This window comes from Alexandromys fortis, unplaced genomic scaffold (assembly GCF_014885135.2).
Source record: "Alexandromys fortis isolate MF-2015 unplaced genomic scaffold, M_Fortis_MF-2015_v1.1 scaffold_26, whole genome shotgun sequence".
Taxonomy (NCBI): domain Eukaryota; kingdom Metazoa; phylum Chordata; class Mammalia; order Rodentia; family Cricetidae; genus Alexandromys; species Alexandromys fortis.
Genome location: NW_026067894.1, coordinates 1 through 6,251, shown reverse-complemented (window position 1 = coordinate 6,251; position 6,251 = coordinate 1).

Below are 6,251 nucleotides of genomic sequence, written 5' to 3'. Positions count from 1 at the left end.
TTCAGTACTCACTGGAACTCCCTTCTAATACTATCCTATATGTTTCTCCGTTTTATTATTTTCATTTGTGTCTTTGCATTCTTTGCTATATTTCTAAATCTCCACACCTCTACCCTGGTGAGAGGTATTTTTGTCACCAATAACCACCAACATGGTTGCTGAGAACTGAACTTGGGTCCTTTGGAAGAAGAGCCACTCTCTAGCTCTGAGCCATCTCTCTGGCCTCTGCTTTACCCAGTAAAGCATGCATTTTGCAAGTGTTGAGTGTTTTTGTAGGCCATGCAGTCACTCTCCAGGAGACTGTCATTTGTAAAACTGAAAGCAGACCCCATAAATACGGGCTTCTTTCCTCTTCCTCCCAGGCTTGACACAGGCATTTACTTTCTCTTTCTATGGATTTGGTTCCTGCTTATTCTTCATAGAACTATGTGTCTCTGTGCCTGTCTTTAAATTTTATTTATTTACGTATTTGTGTGGGAGTGTGTCAGGGGCATATGTGTAGGCTGCGCGCTCACATGCAAGAGGCCAGAATGGGACACTGGGTGTCCTCTTCTGTGGCTTGCCACCGTACTGCCTTGAGACACTGTCTCTCACTGAACAGGAAGATCGGTCTTGGTTATGCTGTCTGACCAATGAGCTCTGGAGATGGCTTGTCTCCACTTCCCCAGTGTTGCTATTACAGGTGTGTGGAGTGTGCCTGGCTTTTTTCATGAGTGACGAGGGATTTGAACTCAGGTCCTCATACTTGTAGATCAAGCAGTCTTACCCACTGAGCCATCTCCTAACATTCTGTGGCACAAAGTCCTCACGGTTTATCACGGTGTAGAATATCCGAATTTCCTCATTTTGAGATGGGTAACTCTCCACGATACACTTTGTTTACTCATCCACCCATCAGTTTCCTGTGATGGTTCTTTGCCAATTGCTAACTAGAACTTTTCTTTTTTTTTTAAAATAATTTATTTATTTAATTTTACATACATTGGTATTTTGCCTGCATGTATCTCTGTGTGAGAGTGTCAGATCTTGGAGTTACAGACAGCTGTTAGCTGCCATGTGGGTGCTGGGAATTGAACCCGAGTCCTCTGGAAGAACAGTCAGTACTCTTAACCACTGAGCCATTTCTCCAGCCCCTAACTAGAACTTTTCTATAAGGAGTTTTTCTTCTACTGTTTATCATAAAATACAGTTTTGGCGGCACCACCTAGAATATTTATTGATAGAGGTTTCTGTTCTGCCCAGTCCCATAGCTGTTTAGTCCCAAAGAAACACACAGAGGCCTAGATTAATTATAAACTGGTTGGCCTATTAGCCACCATACCCAACTACTCTCCTTCCTTCCTTCCTTCCTTCCTTCCTTCCTTCCTTCCTTCCTTCCTTCCTTCTTTCTTTCTTTCTTTCTTTCTTTTTTGAATTTTCGAGACAGGGTTTCTCTGTAGCTTTNCTCCTGCCTCCACCTACCCACCCAGTGCAGAATTACAGGCCCATAAAGCCACACATAGCGTTGTTCTTTTTCTTTCTTGCTAAAATTTGGTTGCTTCTTTAATTTCAGTTTTATTTATTTATTTTGGTTTTTCGAGACAGGGTTTCTCTGGAACTTTGGTGTCCGTCCCAGAACTAGCTCTTGTAGACCAGGCTGGCCTCAAACTCCCAGAGATCCGCCTGCCTCTGCCTCCCGAGTGCTGGGATTAAAGGCGTGCCCCACCACCGCCCGGCCTTTCTTGCTTTCTTTAAAGGACTTTATTTTTTTTTTCTTCTCCCAAGCCTACATATATCTTTAAACAGACAGGAAACTGTTTAGAGATTTTCTTCATCTTTGAATCTATGTATACTGTATATCTCTCTTTTTCTGACCACATGAGTCTTTAATTTGCTAAGTAATATGGCTAGGATCAAAGTCGTGGCTTTAACCACTAACTAGATCCACCTCATTCCTTAGCTTTCTGAGAATGGTGGAGGTACTGGCCAGAGTCATGCTTATTGCCACAACTCTATGGTGTTTCAAGGTCTGTGCTACCACCAAGAAGCATGCTGTAGACTATTCATAAACACCATTTAAGTGTTTTGTGGCAGAGCCTCTTAAAAGGACTACAAAGTTTTTGCAGCTAAAGCTGAGTCAGGAAGCCTCTCTTAAATGAGACGTGCTTGCCTCTAGCAAACAGAGCCCACCCAAGAAAATGCAGCTACCAAAAAGCCACGCTCAGCTCTGTTATTTTGTGTCTACTATTACTTCCCAAGCTCTCTCAGGTTTTATGTGGATATAGTTGTCCATGTTGGTGCCCTTTTGTTTCCATAGGAGAAAAAAAAATCTATGGATACCATCAAAATTAATAAAGATTCGATTTGAAAATTGAATCTTGAGGCAGAGAAATGACAGCTCATCCACAGAGGTGACAATCATACAGGTGGTAAGGAAACCTCATAAAGGTTGGGGCAGGGTTCTCTTCTTGTCTTTGCAGAAAAATATTCATCTTCAGAAAGTCAAGAGACCCTGGATGTTTGGATTCTTAAAGAGGAAAAGATAACTTCCCAGAAAGGATCGCCAAACAAAGAGGAATATGACTTATGATGACAGGTCATCGTAGGGTAAAATTTCATATGTACATTATATATATATCCAGTAGAAATATAAACTCACTTAAAAATCAAAAGCTGGCTTTTGGAGTTGGACAATGGCTATCCTTCTCTAAATTCAAGCATATTGTTAAAAGAAAAATACAGAGTTTCTGTCTCATGTTAGGAGCCATCTGGTATGGGACAGAAAGAAGAAAGATCTTAGGAAAAATTTTACTTTTCTCCATACCTATTTTGTCTATATCATATTTTTCCTTGAATATATGTCTATGTGAATAATGTTTAAATTTTCCTCAATAAACATTAGATTTTCCTGCAGTAATCTTTGAAGTTTTCAGGAAAAGATGGGCCCCACAACAATGATTCTACCTGGTTAATATGACGTCATGATGCTAATAGTGCTACTTTAAGACTGATTTTAGGTACCAGCTGCTCAAGATGGTTCCAACTTGGTTAGCTGAAATGGTGCACCTTCTTACAGTATTCTGGTCAGGACTCCAAATAGGAACCTCAGAAAAACCCTAATTGAGATTATTTGCAATTATACCAGATGGTAATCTTGAAACTTAACCATCATTTATTTTTACAGGATTCCATAGAAAGAATATTGCCCCCATGACAGCTGGAAGTAGTTCTAGGAGGAGACATTCCCTCTCCCAACAAAGTTTTTCCTCGGGGTTAGGGACATCAATTAGGAGTTGATTATAACTGGTATAGGTATAGGGTATATGGTTGGGGGTTGAGGTGGAAATTATGTAGGGTCAGGGATCTCTTTGGAAAAAAAGGGGGAAATTGGATGGGATAATAGGTAGATTAGTGTGAGTTTACTCACACTAATAATAATAGTGAGCAATAGAGTGAATACTTGTAAGCCTTTATTTATAGGTAGTTTACTTTGGTATAGATTCTTGTATATTGATACAAGTTCAAATTGTGTTTGTTATATTGAATATGCTCCTATATTTGTACACCTATACAAAATTTTATTTTTTCAGGTTGTATGCATGCATGTCTCTACCTCTGTTTATGACATTTTGTATACTGATACAATTTTAGGATATATTTATCATATTGCATTTTGAGGTCATTGTCCTCAATTGCTGTACAGTTGTTTAAAGATTGTTTAATATTCTAATATGAAGTCTTAGTCTTTAAGTTATACAGGTATTAAGAACTATAGGTCAGTAGTCATTCATATTTGTCATACTTATAGTTAGACTAATCATGTTCTTTAGATACATAGAGATTGTATTCTGCGTAGATAGGTAATCTTCAGTCACTTCAAAGAACTGTAGAACATGGCATTTGAATAACCAAGGGTTCTGTTGACATGAGATATGATTGTTCCTGATTGCACCAATTTATTCCTGAAAAAATGTTGAGCACCAAAGACATTCCACTTGGAGCTTGTTTTCTTCTTGGCAAAACTGGCCTTTGGGCGGAACTGTCCATGCCTCAACCACTGACAAAATGCACGCTGTCCAGACTGGACAAACAGGATACAAGAAAAAAGACTGGCAAACCTTGCCAAGATAGGGTAAGACAGTTCTGAAAATTTTCCTGCCTCTGAAATGGTCTGTCAATTACTCTAGGCCTTAGCCAAAGTTGGTTGCTTCAACATTGCAAATGAGACTTTGGGTGATTGCCTAGGTAGCCAGTTGTCTCTGTCAACTACTGCACATTTTGGAAGCTGCTTGATTGCACTTCCTGCCTACTCAAGTAATATTATCTTCCTCCTCAGGCCTTTAATAGGGGTGAAGTCTAGATAGTCATAGTTACTTTCCTCTTATGATTTAGTCACGCCATTTCTTTCTTTCTTTCTTTTTTTTTTTTTTTGGTTTTGGTTTTTCGAGACAGGGTTTCTCTGTGGCTTTTGAGCCTGTCCTGGAACTAGCTCTGTATACCAGGCTGGTCTTGAACTCACAGAGATCCGCCTGCCTCTGCCTCCCGAGTGCTGGGATTAAAGGCTTGCGCTACCATCGCCCGGCATAGTCACGCCATTTCTAATACAAGACTTAGACTCCTTAGTATAGAATGATTTATTGAAACATTTAGCATATGTTTCTTGCTTAATATTGTTTATGTTGGTTATAATTCTAATTTTTATACTTGATATTTGTTCTTATTATTTATAGTTTTGTATTAGGCTTAGAACTCTTATTTAAACAAAAGGGAGCGGTGCTGTAGGAATTTCTCAGCCAGTAGTTTTAAGATACCAGCCCACTTTGGAGTAAAACACATGTCCTTCCTCTTTCTCCAGGCTTCTGGATTTGGGTTCTGTTCCCCGTTCATGCAGAGGACTGTGATCTGTGAGTCTACCTCTAAATAAATAACCCTTTATTATATGCAATTCTGAGCTAGTGTGGGATTACTTTGTAACTTCTATCTTCATGGAATTACCTGGGAGCAGTCTTAATGAGGGATTGTGTACTTCTCTTAATGAGGGATTGTGTACACTGGCTTGGCCTGTAGGCAAGCTCATAGGGGGTGTCTTAAGTAAACTGATGTGGGCCCAGAGTGGGCAGCACCATTTGGGGGCCCTGAGCTGTGTGAGTGGAGAAATTGAACTGAGCACATGCAAGCAAGCCAGCACGCATACATTGGCCTCTCTCCCCTCTTGGGTGTGATGTGACTATCCTTTTGAAGTTCCTGCCTTGACTTCCCCCAAATGACTAACCTAGAACAGAGAGCTGAAATAAACCCTTTCTCCCATAAATTGCATTGCTTTCAGGGTATTTTATCATAGCCCAGGAAGGAAACAGGAGCCATGGGAAACCACGATCAGATCTGATGCTCACAGGGTGCCCCCTCAGGGCTCCATGGGTGGGGGTGTTTCCTGTGCCCTTTTTTCCCAGGTGGAAAGCACGGAGTATTTACCTATAACTGCTGATGTTTGCATAGTGTGGTGTGGCCTGCAGACAAAGATGGTATCTCTGTTCTCCTTTCCTGCATAAGGAAGTTGGGCAAGAAGAACTCTGGAGCCCTTCCTACTCAAGGCCTGCTTGCAGGATTCTCTTTACACTTGACTCACTCCTTTGATTTTCTGCCTCGTGACCCCATGCTGTTTTCAAAATTGCCTTGTACAAGCATGGAAATTACCACCCGATTAGAGTCATGTTTTTCACTCCCTAATTTTTCCATGTGGTTTTCAACCCAGGGATATTTTCCTCTCGGGTGATATTGGATAATATCTGGAAACATTTTGGACTGGCACATGTATTGGTCATCTTTCCATTGCTGTGATAAAATGCCCGAGACAATCAACTTAAATGGAGGAGAGCTTATTTAGGTTCATCCCTTCAGAGGCGATGACAGGTTGGTCCACGACTGGTTGACCCCGTTGCTTTGGAACCCGTGGTTAGAGAGGTCGTTAAGTGGGAACACGTGGTAGAGAAGGCAGCTCTTCTCAGGTGGCCAGGAGAGAGAGAGAGAGAGAGAGAGAGAGAGAGAGAGAGAGAGAGAGGAGAGAGAGGATCAGGCTCTCAATCCCTGTTGCCCATAGAGACAATTTAAGGATGGAAGGGTTTATTTTGGCTAATGTTTTGAGGGTGCTATCCATCATCGCAGGAAAGGGAAGGTGGCGGGTGTGTGTGTGTGTGTGTGTGTGTGTGTGTGTGTGTGTGTGTGAGAGAGAGAGAGAGAGAGAGAGAGAGAGAGAGAGAGAGAGAGAGAGAGAG